This window comes from Leptonychotes weddellii, chromosome 11 (assembly GCF_054177405.1).
Source record: "Leptonychotes weddellii isolate Sample4059 chromosome 11, ASM5417740v2, whole genome shotgun sequence".
Lineage (NCBI taxonomy): Eukaryota > Metazoa > Chordata > Mammalia > Carnivora > Phocidae > Leptonychotes > Leptonychotes weddellii.
The window spans coordinates 17477949-17494777 of record NC_138379.1 but is presented as its reverse complement, the minus strand read 5'-3'; the positions used below and the strand labels follow the sequence as shown (position 1 = coordinate 17494777).

The following is a 16829-nucleotide window of genomic DNA, read 5'->3' as shown; positions in this document are numbered from 1 at the left end:
CCCATTTTTATTTATTTTTAAGATTTATTTATTTATTTATTTGACAGAGAGAGACAGTGAGAGAGGGAACACAAGCAGGGGGAGTGGGAGAGGGAGAAGCAGGCTTCCTGCCAAGCAGGGAGCCCGATGCGGGGCTCGATCCCAGGACCCCGGGATTATGACCTGAGCCGAAGGCAGACGCTTAACGACTGAGCCACCCAGGCGCCCCCCAAATACGAATTTAAAAGACAAGACATTCTCTCTCTAAGCCAGTAAACGAGACATGTGTTTCTTACCCAAGCACTTCCCTTTGTACAAAATCTCTTTCATGAGAACACATCTCATAGCCTCAGAGGTCGTCCAGGTGCGGCCCTTCTGTTATCTCCACCAGCTGTCCATAGCACAGCTGGCTCTGGGTTGTTCCCCAAACTGCACCTAACAGTCCTTTCCTCAGAGCCACTGCCCATAGCTCATCAGTCCAGGAAAGGTATTTGGCCCAAGAGTCCCTTCCCAGGAATTAGAGTGGAACCAAGGAAGAGTCAATCTTTCTCTGAGGCTGAAACTATACCTTCAGAATCTTCTGGCAGCCATATTTCTCTCCAAGTGGATTAGAGATAAGAAGGAAGTTAGTCTGGCAAAGAAGAGGGAAGAATAAAGCAAATACACAGATACAAGTAGACATTAAAGATGCTAATGAGTCCTGTGGCTATTCATGAAATCTCTGGTTAAAAGTGGTCAGATGGGTCAGGTATAACTTTTAATTTTTTAGAAGACATTATGTCATCAATACGATAATTTTTCCCTCTTTGTTTAGCCTATTTGAGTTGTGTTCATGTGACTTATAACCAAGAGACTTTTTACTAGTATAGCCTCATGTTCCAGCCACTATTACATATCATCCTGCTCCTATCAAAAATAGAATCAATATTAGATTTCAATCACACAGAAATGCAAAATTATCCAATTTGAGGAAAGATAATTATAATAATGAGAAAAAATGGTAAAAACAATGCATATGACAGGTACTAATTTATACCTTAATATGCATGAGTGCTATCCCAGTTCACCTATCTGGAGATGTACAAACTGGAAAAATATGGGTTTTTATGAATTCTTTTCTTGCTAGGTAATGCACAGGCATACAAGATTGCCACCAAATATATGGCCAGGTGAATAGTCACATGTTCTCAAAAATCATGATATGAGTATCATTCAAATGAAGCTACATGGCATACTATTCAGACAAGGAGTCAGCAAACTGTTTGAGTCTATGGGCCAAATCTGGCCTGTTACCTTTTTTGTAAGCAAAATTTTATTGAAACACAGAGTGTCTGTTCATCTGCGTATGGCTATTTGGCTGTTTGAGGACTATAGTAGCAAAGTAGTTGTGACAGGGACTGTATGTCCTGACATATTTACTCCCTGTTCCTTTACAGAAAAAGCTTGCTGATTCAGACCAACTTCATGCAGCAAGGCAAAATTGAAAAACATGTGGCTTGCTTACCTTTTCCTAGTTTGTGCCCAAGACAGACATCCCCATTGGATCATGATACTCATTCAAAGTATGCAAATACCGGGCTACAAATTCTTAGCTACTATGCTAGGGAGACAGTAATAATTAATCAGCACTGCACTGAGATATCTTTGTTCTCCCTGGACTAAGATATTTCACAGATTCATATTTCCAGATTCTTGGCTTTTCAACAAGCTTTCCATAATCTCTATGCTCAGCATTTATCCCCTTTCATGTATAAAAGATAGATTATACAGTATTATGCAAAAGGACACGTGATAGCTAGCTGTTTAAACCACCATCTGGCTCAAGTAACTTTTTAACCTAAAACAGTGATTTGAGAAAACTAAAAAACATTCCTAAAATCCCAATAGGTGGGCTACCTTGGTTCTCATCCGAAGAAATAAAACTCAAAGAAGGATACCAGTGTCAAAAACAACAAAAAAACTAAAATTCAAATGAGTAAATCCAAAGATCTAATTGGCTTTATGAAATGATTCATGAATTAGATAGTGTCCTACTGAGGAAAAAGAAGGTAGCCGCCTGCAGCTGCAGGAGCAAAGTGCAAATCAAAGATTAAATTGCAATAACAATAGGAAGGAAAACTAAAAGACCAACAGTGATCTTATAAGAAATATATATTTGGTCTTGAAGGGGAACCAGAATTTGGCACCCAAAATATGCCGCTTCTGTATAAGGTTTATCTTGAGCTGGTTATTTTTAAGAAACAGTAGCCACAGGAGAAGATATTACTAGAAATTGTTTTTTTTCTGAGTGACTCATCTGTATGGCAAAAAGGAGAGGGGCTAGATATTGAGTTCAATCACCAATAACTAATGATTTAATCAAACATACCTATGTAATGAAGCCTCCATAAAAACCTAAAAGCACCTGGTTCAGAGAATTTCCAGGTTGGTGAGCATAGGGAGATTTGGTTACGCGGTGCTCAAAGAAAGCATGAAAACTTCACACCCTCTCCCCATACCTTGACCTATGCATCTCTGACATCTGGCTGTTCCTGTATCCTTCTATAATAAACCAGTGATGTAGTAAGTAAAATGTTTCTCTGAGTTCCACGAGCCACTTCGGGAAATTAACTGAACCCAAGGAGGGGGTCCTTCGAACTTAATCAATAGCTGGTTGGTCAAAAGCACAAATGCCAACCAGGACCTGTGACTGACATCTGAAGTCTGGGTTGGGGGGCTGTCCTGTGGGACTGAACCCTTAACCTGTTGCCATTTGATGCTATCTCCAGGTCAATAGTGTCAGAATTGAACTGAATTGCAGGACATCTAGCTGTTGTCTGAGAATTCCTTGGTGGTATAGGGACTCCCTTCCCCCTCTAGCCCCTCCCTCCCCACCACACAGCCCAATACACACACACACACACACACATTGTAATCATGTGCAGAATCTCAGTAATTCATAAGATTAATTTAAAATACATGATCAGGGAAATAACCACTTTTCCAGAGAAGTAAAAGCTATCTAGATCATAAGATAATTATATTATGTTAAATGTGTTTGGAAAAACTGTAGCTATTTTAATCTATTGGATGAAATATGGAGATTTATTCTATTAAATTTTCTGTGTGAGACTGTAGCAGTAAGCAACAAATAAAAGTATGAAAGGCAAAGACTATAAATGAATCCTTGCCAATTTGGACAGATGCATATGGTCTGATCTTTATATAGAACAGACAGATCAATAACAGAGCAACCCAAAGTCTCTGGTTGAAAGCCCAGGATAATTCTACTTTAAAAGAAAAAAAAAAGTAGTAAGAAATGTGGTCTTTATCTTTTTTCCCTTCATTTTTTTCTATAAATACTAATACAGTTGGCTTTCTTTTCCTCTAACAGAGGGAAGGGAATACAAAAAAAGATATTTCCTTTTAACAACTCAAAAAGGTCAGCAAAGTATAAAATGTCAAATCTACAAAGTTGGATAAATGTGGGTAAAGCATTAAATGTTAATGATGTCCTTGGTTGCGAAGTTTCACAAAAATCATGTACATTTTCAATTATGCCATAATTAAGACTGCATGATGCCCCTTGTCAGCACAGAATGAATTGACTAGACTTGTGGTTGGGGTCATCTTTCACATGTGCAGTAAAGACCAAGCAGGAAGACAACTTGACTCCTCATCCCTGTCCACTGGTGAAGCTAAGTGAAAAGTATGCCAACAATGTGGGATACCATCGTGATCAAGGGCTTTGGAGTCAAACCAGTAGTGTTGTGGATACCTTAATTCTGTGAGCTCCAGCCTCTCTACTGGTAACATGGTGTTGTTGGAAGGGGAAAAAAAAAATCTATAAAAAATTCAAAGGTTCAGGGCGCCTGGGTGGCTCAGTCGTTAAACGTCTGCCTTCAGCTCAGGTCATGATCCCAGGGTCCTGGGATCGAGTCCCACATCGGGCTCCCTGCTTGGCGGGAAGCCTGCTTCTCCCTCTCCCACTCCCCCTGCTTGTGTTCCCTCTCTCGCTGTCTCTCTCTCTCTGTTGAAAAATAAAATCTTAAAAAAAAAAAAAAAATTCAAAAGTTCTTCTAGCTGATCGAAGAATTAAGTTGATTTGAGAGAGATCAATAGGAGATCAATTTAATTTTGTCTGTGTGGAAACCCCACATCCATGAGAGGTTCAAGACAGGAAAGTAAAATGAGGTGTACATGCCTTCCTGAAATAAGGATTGGGATAGGCACCTGGGGTTTCAAAAGGGGAAGAGGGCATTTCACAGGAAAGTAAGAAGAACAGATGTTTTCTCTGTCATACACATGAGTCACTCACATAAAACTTATTTTTGGTAATAACTCTTATTCTGAAGAAGACCCCCAATTAAGATTCTTTTAGGTAAAGGAAGTAGAAAAGTTTCTTTTGACCCCACATGGTCTCTACTGCCTTCAGCTCAAGAGTCCACGTGCTAAAGGGGGATATTTCGGGGAGACTTTTTCTGAACCCTTACAGTGTGACATGTAACTTAAATCATTGTTGTAAAGGTCAAAATAAATAACATGTTCAGCACAGCATTTAGCACAATGATAATCCTATATACAGTTCTATAGTATGGCCCCTGCTTCCTTCCGAAGCTCTATATTCCATCAATATCTTCCTCACTATCCACTCTAGTCTCACAACCTGCCTGTAATTTTCTTCACTAACTTGTGTGTTTTCTCAAACCTGATCCTTTGTCATTCCTTTTACTCAGACTTCCTCCCCATCTCACCTCACATCCCCTAACCCCATCTTCACTTGGCCAAATTCTAGTATTTGATTTTCAGTCTTGACTGTACATATTTCCTCACAGAATATGTTAGATTCTCCTGCTGTATGGTGCTGGAGCATCCTATCCTTTCCCTTTCAAAACTTAAGTGGCACTTTAATCACTTCTTTTGCTTTTTTTTTTTTTTTTCTTCCCCAGTTAGACTGTAAGGTGGCTAAGGTTGGAGGCTGTATTTGCCTTGTTCACAAACACAACACTGCTTTCTTGACATTATAAGTATTGAATAACTTATAGCCATTTTAGTCAGTGTATTCCATAATGTCTGCAATTTAGTAAGATAGAAAGATGAGACTTTAGAGTAAGACAATGAGACTTTGACCTGCATCTCAGTAGCCCTCAGATGAGACTTTGGCCAAGATAGTCGATGCCTCCAGGCATCATTTCCTCACCTATAAACTTGCAATTGTATTGCCTCTGGGTGTGACTATGAAGGGTGAATAAGAAACTTATGAGAACTCTTACCTTTTATGTATCACTATTACAGTCCTATCAGTTAAAGGGCATATTCAGTTTTCTGATTAGTTGTATAGGCCACTCAAAGGTTCAAACACATCAATTTTGGAAGAGAGGAGGCAGATTCTATTGGCAAGGCAGTGCATTTGGTGTTATATTTCATTTTACCGTAGCAAAGTTGCTTCTTAGCATTATGTTAACAGCAAGAATTTTCTGGTACTGAAATTTTATCCAAGGCCTCCATCAGAATGCATATGATGCTAAGACGGAAATGACAACAGTTGAATTTAAATTGGAGGCTAATCCAAAGTGAAGGGCATATCCAATTTGCAAGTCAGACTTGAAAGCCAGTCTTTCAGAGGTCTGCATCCGTGACAAGTGCACCTGATGCACCCCTCAGCTTGCCTCACCCCATCCGGCATGCTCATTAGATAATGTCACTCTGGCAATGCACCAGGGAGATGGTTTGGGAAAACCCACAGGACTGTGACATTTTGCAGGATCCAGGGAGAGAAGCTCATGCTAGCTCATGAAATGTGCATCTTTTGGCTGTTTTTCAAAGTCCAGAGAGAAGAGATCCATGGAAAGCTCCAGAATATTTGTGTGGAAACACTTGGGAATAGTCATCTGGCTTTAAGGAAGCCTATGAGGCTTGTCTTGAGAGCATTTGCATGGCAAGCATACTGTTCTACATTATGTCTGTACTGGGGAGACTCGGGGATGTTTATGAAGATTATGAGGGTAGGGTAGAGGAGTGAATAAAGCCCCCACTAAGCTACTTCTTAGCACAGTTACTCTGGAAAAGCAACAAGGAAGATGGTTTTTTTTTTTTTTTTTAAAGATTTTATTTATTTATTTGAGACAGAGAGAATGAGAGACAGACAGCACGAGAGGGAAGAGGGCAGAGGGCGAAGCAGACCCCCTGCAGAGCAGGGAGCCCGATGCGGAACTTGATCCCGGGACTCCAGGATCATGACCTGAGCTGAAGGCAGTCGCTTAACCAACTGAGCCACCCAGGCGCCCAAGGAAGATGGTTTTAATCGCTATGGTCACTGGGCTCAGGCTTCACCTGTGAAAATTTCTGACCCAGCTGGTGGAAGAGGGAATTCAGAAGATCAGAACTTTACCTTCACAGGAAGCAGTTGGAGAACACTCTTTGTTCTCATTTTTATAGCAGAAACCTCTGCTATGCCCACATTGTTAACACACCATTTTAAGATGAGTCAGCATGAAAACTCAGATGGTGATTCTCATTATAAACTCTAAGAGATTTAGTTCTGCAGCCTTGAATCCAAATCAACACTCTAGAAGAAGAGAAGTTCTTTCCATTTTTTTTTTTCTATTTTCCAGCCTCACAGGACTACCCACAACCACCATGTTTCAAGGAAAATAGGACTGCCTACTTCCTATGCCTAGTCAGCACTTGAAATATTAAGTAATAGATCATCTCTTGGGATTACTTCTATGTTTAATAATATATAATAAAAGTTGCAATTAAAAAGGCTAGAAATGATTTCTTCTATAGCTTTTTTAAAGACAAAAATCAAAACTATGTTTCATAATACTCATAATGATATTTAAGAGACTATGTTTTTCTGGGCCATCTTGTCCCCTTCTCCCTATACAGACTTATGTAAGTGATATAGAAGAAATAACTTACTGTTAAGAAAGTATTTTGGTCTCAGAGACATGACATTTGTTTTGTCCCTTATATAACTTTAGCTTACTTAGGGTCACTAAAAATATTTGATGGACTCTTGAGAGTGCAAGATCATTTTCAAACACATTATCTCATTCAGCCATGAAAACAAACCTGTGGGGGGTGTGGACTGATGTGGAGAACAAAGGCAGAAAAAAATGTAGATGAAATTAAATTTCCTTATAACCTGCAGCCCATTGACAAATAATTGAGGCAGGCAGAGTGTAACATTCATCCAGGAAATCCCAATCTTAATGTTAATGCTTTGCTAGAGGGAAAAACAACCTTAGCTTGACAATAGCTAGGCCTCCAGGATCCTGTGAGTCTTCTTTAGCATATGAAAGTCCTTTTGGAAACTTCCCTCTGTCTTTAGCTCTCCCAACTCCCAAGTCTATAATCAATTGCTCCTCACAACCCCAGTGCAGCCCTTTCTGCCCACAGGCCCTGTCCCCATGCTATAATAAAAACACCTTTTTGTACCAAAGACATCTCAAGAATTCTTTCTGGACCCTTGGCTCTGAACCCCAACATTTCGACATCATGGACTATCCCCAGTTTAGAATTAAGGGAACTGAGATGGAAAGAAGTTTTTTTTTTGTTTTTTTTTAATTACCTCTGAGTGTGTGGTGGGGTTACCTGAAACAAGCACAACCCCATGTTTTCCAGGAAATGAAAAGTTAAAACCAATGAATTACACATTCACGAATTGTACATTGAAATCTTATCAGCTTTCATCAATGGCATCTACTGCTATTATTGCTGTTTTTTTCTTTTTTTAAGAATATTTATTATTTTAGAGAGGGGAGAGAGGCAGAAGAAGAATCTCAAGCAGACTCCACACTGAGCTTGGAGCCCTAGAGGCATTCCATCTCACAACCTGGAGATCATGACCCTGAGATCAAGACCCTGAGATATGACCTGAGCTGAAAACAAGAGTTGGCGGCTTAACCCACTGAGCCACCCAGGCGTCCCCTGCTCTTATTGAAGACCTATCATGTACCAGGCACTGTCTAATGAAAAACAGGACAAGGTCCCATCCTTAAGGAGCTCCCATTCTCAAATGTGCATAAGGCCAAATAAAAAGAAAACAGTAAGGCATGTAGAGAATGTTAAAGTTACATAAAAATATAATTAATAGCTCTTTAGTCTACAGTGTTTTATAGGTTTCAAAATAGTTCCAAATCTAATCTTTCATTTGGTTCTCACTACAACTTGACAACCAACAGCCTTAACCAGAGATGGCCACCATTTTGAGGGTGCTGTGTGGTAAGCGGATTGATGATATGTGGGTACCCATGGTGTAAAGGATGCTGTATCTCTGGCATTTGTACCACTGGCTGAAAGTTACAAAAGCACAACAGACATTTTCTTTTCCTAGTTGTCTGAGAATCTAAAATATATATTCTAGCACAGACAATTTAATTCCATGGTGGGAAGAAAAGTCTGCAAGCTCATGATTGGTCCACTTACAAAATCAAAGACAATTATTCCATGATCACAAGAATCTTATACTGTTCTCATTATTTTTTGAGCATCTATTACATTCTAGGAATTTTTCTATACACTCCCTTTTGTAATGGCAGTAAGTGTGGATCCTTGCTATTAAAATGACTCTTCTCATAGACTACCACTTCAGTATTTTAGTGTATACTTATACCCATACCAGAGCTGGTAGGTCATATACCTTTATTTACCCTAAACTATATACTGAAACTATACAAATGCCAGCTACTCTGTGAGCTTGAGGACATGCTGTAAATCAAGGGAGGCTTATCTACTATGTCATAAAGTTTATATTCTAGTTGTCTATATGGACAGTGAAAAAGCTAAAACCCATTCTCTGTATGCTCTATGAAATACATACACACAAACATTCAGCTTACATATCTCACTTTGATTTCTCTGAGCATCTCCCCGTAAGAATCAGAATCACATTTTTATTAGTGTTTCAGTCTACTAGATATTAAAAACAGAACTTGAATCCCAAATTTTAAAACAAAATTCATCTTCAGATCTGTTTATTATTCACTGTAAGTTAAACTCACAATTTATGGTAATGATGCAGATGAGAAGAAAAATATCTCAGTGGCACTCTCCGGAAAATAGAATATTGGAAATAAAAGCAATTCATAGTTTAGAAGGTCAGTGAAATCCTCATGTTTAGGTTTAGAAAGATCTGTGTTCAAATTCTACTACCTAATGTAGTACCTACATACCTAATGTATGTCTTTGGGAAAGTTGCTTACTCCAAATAAGCCTCAGTTTGTACTTCTGCAAAATGGGAATAATAAACATAATAATAAAGAACTACCATAAGCTGGTGTTGTGTTAATTACATGAGCTGAGGCAGGCAACTTGCTAGTGCAGCACCTTAGTCATGGCTAGGACTCTGTATATTAGCTTGGAACAATAGCTTAAAATCTGGATGTTCAGACTTTCTGTATCCAAAATATCTATACCACCAGATGGAATCTTTCAGGTGGTAGCTTTAGAAGCTCAAAGATGGTTCTGAGTTACAGAACAAAATAGCTGTACCCACAATTTGCAAATGAACTCTGTTCCCTCCGCTCCCATTGCACATAAGAGACAAGCAGTTACTGCAAGGAATAGAGCATCTGGTACACTTTGGGGAAAAGAAGAGCCACCAAGCATAGCCACTTTTTAAAAAAGAAACATTTTTTTAGAACAAGTCAAACAGGAATTTAAAAAAAATACTGGGTTTTCTCTTAAAATTGTGGCTAACTTTCTCACTTTCTAGTGCATTGATTGATTCATTACTGGTCACCTACTCAGCATGAACTGGCCAATTCAGACAACATTATTGGTTCATGTTCTTAGTTAACTATTTCCTGTACAGTAGAAAGGAGAACTTAATACTAATTCCTTTTAACTTTTTTGCATTCATTGAAGTCTCATTTAGAGTTATACATTCTAATAAGGCTATTTCATGTTTCACGTTTCTTATGGTAAGAATTCAAGGTAATAAATTGCCCATCATGAAATAGAATATTTGTGAAAACCATACTGTAATAACCAGCTCTTGTACCATTGACATGACAGGTCAGAACGTGATGTATATAACAATACTATCTTGCATGCTATTGAATTTAAGTTCCTTCAGGAAGGACTAGCACAAGCTATGGGAAAGGCCAGTTGGTCATTATTAGATTAAAGATCAGGAAGTCAAAGCATAGAGAAAATGTACAATATGAGAACATGGCTCTTTCCAGGGAAATAAGAAGTATCTCCTGATAGCTCTGTGTAAGTTGATAAAGATTTATTTATTACCCTCGGATTTTATTATCACAGACCCACCCTTTAAACACAAAATAAATCTCACAGCTCAGAATCAAACTGCACAGGGGTTTCTTCTGTACATAGTTTTTACCACAGCTTCATTTAAACAAACATGTAGGGTTTTGATGCATTTTTCCAATAACACTCCTCATCTCATCATTTGTTATTTTAGGCAGGGGAAGATTATTCTCTGCCTACCTAGCCCAGATTTAGCCCCTGTGAGCTGCCCTGTTTAAATGGGCCATGAAAAATGAGAGCACATATTCCCTCCTCTAAGAAGAATGAAGCTCAGGGATTATTTCCTCAGCTTCAATGTCACATCATGCCTCCCATATTTTGGAAAATGACATCCTTCACATCATTTTCTCCTTTCTCATCAGAAGAGCGTCTACCCCAAATGCTATAATTGCAGAGGAAGTGCTAACATTTGGAAATAAAGAGGCCTGTGTATGCTTTCCAGGGCACTGTGACCTGGCTGCACACTGGAATCATTTGGGAGGCCTTTGTAAAGTATTGACGCACACATCTCATCTCTAGAGATTGAGGTTCATTGGGTTTGCAGTGGAGCCCGAGTATCTGTTTCCTCCAGCAATGTGGCACTGCATCTGGTGACCTGGGGCGTGGACAGTTAGGGGAGGCTTCAGGGAGATGCTGCTCTCAGCGCATACTCAGTGAATAAAGACGTTGAGGGCAAGAGAATGGGTCAGTTACTCTCAGAACTCACGTATTAAATAAATAACAATGAGAAGTCATCCGAATCATATTCCTCTGATTAGAAGTCCTTTTACATTCAGACTAATAACTAAAACAATCAAGATAGGCTTGTTCGTATAAAATGACAGCATTTATACAATGGTTTTCTTACTTTAAGTTCACAAGAATAAAATTAAATGATAAAAAAAAATCTACTAAAAATTTCTCAGAATCAGGACAGATATTCACACAAAGGATATATTTTCAGGATGATATATTTTGTTCAAAAATGTTTCCAACCCCAACACTCTAATTCTAAAGAAAATAAAGCCAATACATCATTTCTTACTAGAGCTTATAAATGAAGTTATTTTGATATCTGTTCATACTTCTGATTTGTTGGGAGCATCAAGTGAAGATTCAAAAATCCCCAAATAATAGAGTGAACTGCGCATTGCAATAATCTTTGCAGCACAAATAAATACTGCTTATAAGAACGCTCATTTGATGACCTCCCCCCTCCCCCCTTGCGGCTTCTCCACTCAGTGCCTTAGGGGGGGAGGCAATGCCCCCCTCTCCTCTTCCCCTCCTCTTCCCCTGCCCCCACCTTGGGTGTAAGCGACAGGAAGAAATAATAATTTAAGATTCACAAAAAACAAAACAAAACAAAACAAAAAAAACCGCTCATTTGATGAAAACAAAACAAAACCAAAAATAATGCTCATTTGATGAATCAATTAAAGGGAGCTACATGCATTGGCATTTCTTCTAGGATGGTGGTGTAGCCCATCTTAGTCTCACCAAAATCTGTTGTTATTCGCTGGTGGTGAGTTTAAGTCAAACTTCTCTTTCCAAACTGATCTTCTCTGTCCACTTTGTGAATATGTTTCTCAATTGGGAAATGCATCATGGTTTCAATGTAGCCACAGATGCTTGTTGCGTCAACTCATCCTAGTAGAACCTAGAAGTCAGCCTACCTCTGCCTGAATCTCTTTATAACAGAGGTTCTTCTATAATTCTTATTATTAAACATAGCAAATGTTATGAATTTCCTATTATTTTCTCAGTAAGCCTGTCCACCTTTTTTGTCTTGTAATAAACCAAACAAACAAACAAGCAAACAAAAAACTAAAGCTTGTGTAATGACCAGAGTTTCATGTTTCATATGAGTCTCTAAAATGATACAATTTTTTCCTGTTGAACATTAATGTGAACAGGTTGGGTTCTTTCCAAGGTTAATTTTTCTTGCTTTACCAGGATTTGAAATGAATCCCTCATGAACTTTTTGGTCCCTTTTAACATGTCATTTGATGTTGTGTCAGAAGGCCACACAACTTAAGTACTTGTATTTTTAAATAATCTCATACAATTGATTCCTTAATTTACGGCTCAATATTTCATCGCTTTATCAAGCACCTTGATGTCTTTTGGAGAAATTGTGTTTTCAGGTTTTCAGTAATGTTTTGTGGTGACTCTATGTTTGGTTTAGAGGCAGTTATGATGTTATTCACATAAAGTCTGTTAAGAATCAGTGAATAATACATTATATGTTAAAAAAAGAAGAAGATAGTAGGAAGGGAAAAATGAAGGGGGGGAAATCGAGGGGGAGATGAACCATGAGAGACTATGGACTCTGAGAAACAAATTGAGGGTTCTAGAGGGGAGGGGGGTGGGAGGATGGGTTAGCCTGGTGATGGGTATTAAAGAGGGCATGTATTGCATGGAGCACTGGGTGTTATACGCAAATAATGAATCATGGAATACTACATCAAAAACTAATGATGTAATGTATGGTGATTAACATAACATAATAAAATAAAAAAAAAAAAGAATCAGTGATACCATCTGGTAATTTTGAGGTAGTGTTGTCTCCTTAAACTCATTTTTCAGCTGTGGAAGGAGCCAGCTAATAAAGTTGTTTCTGCTCCATAACTACTTGTGAGTCTCACATCTTTTAATACAGTGGATATTAACTCTTTTGATGGTGACTGATTTGTTCTAAAAGGCAGCAGCAGGATGAATTTGAAAGAGCAGTGATTCCACAAACCTTGGTTGACTATGAACGTGTAACTAGTAGGAAGTCATGTAGGAGAAACAAGGAAAATCTCTGAACCTGTCCTTAAAAAACTCACAATAAAGAGGAAAGACCTATTAAAAAAGAAGTACTAGAATTTTTCCATGAGCTGACAAATAAAGGAAAATTTAAGGCAAAATAGTAGCACACATATATACACATTCAGGTGCAAAGAAATTGGCGGGGGTTTGCAATAGAATTTCTGCTTCACTTCGGATTTAGAGGAAAATCAGGAGTATAAAATTAAAGAAATAAGGCGAGGGAATTTAAAGAAGAAGATATACTATGTGAAAGATTCAGAAGCATGGAAAATCTTAGAACATTATGGTAGATTATATTTTCCAAAGAGGCCACCCAAATATATCCTATTTCACATTCACTTATGATTGACATTGCAATTCATCTTTTAGACAGCTGGGGTCTGTATCATCTGTTCTTGTATCCAGGCAAACCCATGACTACAGAGGAAGTGATGCAACGTGACTTCCGAAGCTAGATCCTAAAGGCTATATGGCTTCTGTCTGGATCGCTTGGGATGCTCATTCTTGGAACTAGGTACCATACTTCGAGAATGCCAAATAGCCTCCTGTAGGTGTAACTGCAACAAGCTCAGCTTAAATCCTTGCCAACTGCCAATATCAACTGTCAGATTCGAGAATGGGAAAGGCTTGAGATGAGTCTAGCCAACATCCGGATACAACAGCATGACAGACCTTATGTAATTACAACCATGGTGAATCCCAAACACTAGAAGCATAAGAAAGAGTACTAATAATTGTTGTTGTTTTTAGCTATTAAATTCTGGGGTGATTCACCATATAGTGGTAGCTAACTGAATAGATATGGTGGACCCTGGGAGGAGTTTGATTTCTGATGCCATGTTCCCTTACTGATACCTATGGGCCCCTTCTCAGGTTAGTGTTTTTAAATAAAAAAATACAGTACAAAAAAAATACAATACATAGCATTACAAAGCAAATAAATTATATTGAAATTTTGTTGATATGAGAATATATGTGCATCTTTATTAATGTATTAAATAAGTACACCTAGTAGTAATTCTAATAACTATCATGATTTTAAAGTAGTGATGAATATAAGTGATAGTTTGTGGTATCTGTCACAACTCTAATGGGATATTAAAACTGATTTTTTTAATGAAAATGTCACAGGAACCACTAATGTTACTATAGTGTATTATCTGCATTCATAACTAACAGAAATGATAACTTCACTTAGATATTAGTTCAAATAAACTATATAATTTTTTTCTATCTCAAGATCAAGAACCCCTGAATTCTATCACAAGTACTAAGGAAAGGAGTAAGAGGTAAGACAATGGGAGGTCCTTGCACAAGGGTCAGAAAATAAGCATCTTCCTTGCATTCTAAAAGCCTGAGATCATGAACTTGCTCCAGTTACAAGGACTTAGAAAAATCATACCATCCTTCTGAGACTCCGTCTTTCCATCTGTAAATAATATTGTCACTTCTTGATACAAAGAATCTTGTCCAGTACATATTATTTCACATGGTTTGGTAGAACTAAAAATAAAATGCTATCTCAGTGCTTTACAATATTTACAAGTTCTTATAAATGTAAGGAAGTGCTGTTCTCTCTGATTTATAATTGTACTAAATTCAGTCTTGTTGATTATTGTATATCCTACATAACAAAACTCCCGGACACATGTCTCACTCGTTTCCAAGGCCAGTGGCAACTCATACACAAATTCTTTTTCTTTGCAAATGATTCAAGAACAAGATGTATCAGGTTTTGGTGCTTTGGGTGAGAACAATAAAAAACAATCAGAATTGCCAAATGTTCTTCCTTCCCACGAAAAAAAAGTAGGGGTGGGGTTGCTATTTACTCTTCCTATCATTTGCGCTACTGAGGCCATTTCAGCCTGAACTGTTTATACTCATTTTGTGTGACCTTCTATGTAATTACTTTCACATTTGAGGTTTATTTATTTTGGATTTTAATGGCAGTTGGAATCTTCTTACCGGACAAGAAACTTTGGAACAAAAAAGATCTTAAAATACATTTCTTTTTGTTTCTAAATGTAATAGTTTAAGCACCTTTGTAAGGGTTTGCTAAGGCTTCCAGTAAAACATCTCTGTCATATGAAGAGGAACATCTCAAAAAAATGTCACTATTCAAATGTCTGTATTTTAATAGATCCTCCACGTGGTACCAAAACTCAAATATTACTGGAAATAAAAAAGGCATATACTTCTTAAGCAAAGACATTTTGATTCAATCAATCCTCCTGCTCTGGCTTTACCTTCTCCATCTTTATTCTACAGTGAGGGTCAGAAAACTTTTTCAGTAAAAAGCCAGGTAGTAAATATTTTCATCTTTGCAGACCATGTGATCTCTACTGCAACCATTCCACTCTGCCATGGAGTCATGAAAAGAGCCATAGAGAATAAATAAAAATGAGGAATGACTGTTTCAATAAAACTTTATTTACAATAACAGGCCACAAGATCTGGATTGACTAGATCAGGCCTCAGTTTGGAGCTCTAAACAATTCCAAGAGTGGTAGCTGTAAAACAAAAATTTACTCATGTTATTTTCCAGCCAAAACACTTTAATAGCTCCCTACAGGAAGAGCGACCAAATACTACATTGCCTAAACTGTGATACTTTTGAGAATGAAAAAGAGGGTGCTATTAATAATTGTGCCAAGATGGCAAGTATAAATTAGAATTGTTCCTGGCAAACCGGGACATATGATCACACCACCTATGACCTATGGGATGAAGGTCAAATATATTAGGCTAGAATTCAAGACCTTTACATCTGACGTTGCCCTATCTTTCCAGCCTTATGTCCCTTTATGCTTTCCACCTTCCTGCCCACTTCTGTATCTTTTTAAATGCCGATCCCTCCCTTCTTGGAAACTCCTTCTCCCCTTTTTCTGCCCACTGATGTCCTACTTATCCAAGACTGCTCAGTTGTGAATGGGACATTCCAATGTCTCAAACTCTGTCCTCATTTATAAAATTTACTATTATAATCATTTACTATTATTCCAGTACTTAACACAGTGTAATGCACCTATTTACCACCCACACTCACCTCCACTTCTCTTCATTGTCTTCCTCCTCCTTCTCTAAATAGGATGACACTGGAGTGACAGTGCGGCTACTATTTCACATTTTTTTCTCAGAATTTTTAGCCAAGAATCTAGTAGATATGCAATAGTTTATGAATACACACTTCTGAGAAAACACTGTTTTGGTTGCATAGGATAGAAATCCTCTAAAATGGGCGCCTGGGTGGCTCAGTCGGTTGAGCGACTGCCTTCGGCTCAGGTCATGATCCTGGAGTCCCGGGATCGAGTCCCGCATCGGGCTCCCTGCTCGGCAGGGAGTCTGCTTCTCCCTCTGACCCTCCCCCCTCTCATGTGCTCTCTCTCTCTCTCTCTCATTCTCTCTATCTCAAATAAATAAATAAAATCTTTTTATAAAAAAAAAAAAAGAAATCCTCTAAAACATGCTTAAATGAAATAGAGTTTATTACATTAGAGGTATTTCCTTATCTGTGAGCCATGCCTCTCCGGTATAGGAACCAATCTGAAAGCCTTTGGCACCAAGGTGGCTAAGTTATCAATCTCAGTCTCACTGTGTGACATCTTGGTGTCTTTCTATTCCCATATCCCCTCACTAGCTCTCCACTTAGTGCTGCACACTGCAAATGATAATCAGGCTTATCATTTTTTCTTTTATCACTTTCTAGTTCAATGGCTTGGAAGAGGTTAATAAAAGTCTCAGAGATGCAGCTCCAAATTTTCAAAAGAGAAATGCAACTTGCTAGTGTTGAATCAGTGTAGGCC

At 38.2% G+C, this 16829-nt stretch overlaps 1 protein-coding gene across 4 annotated transcripts in view; it reads right to left on the bottom strand.

The window, feature by feature from the left end:
• The window catches only part of LRRC4C (leucine rich repeat containing 4C), a 1062461-nt gene that overhangs the window by 585913 nt on the left and 459719 nt on the right, over nt 1–16829 (bottom strand). The window lies entirely within an intron of this gene.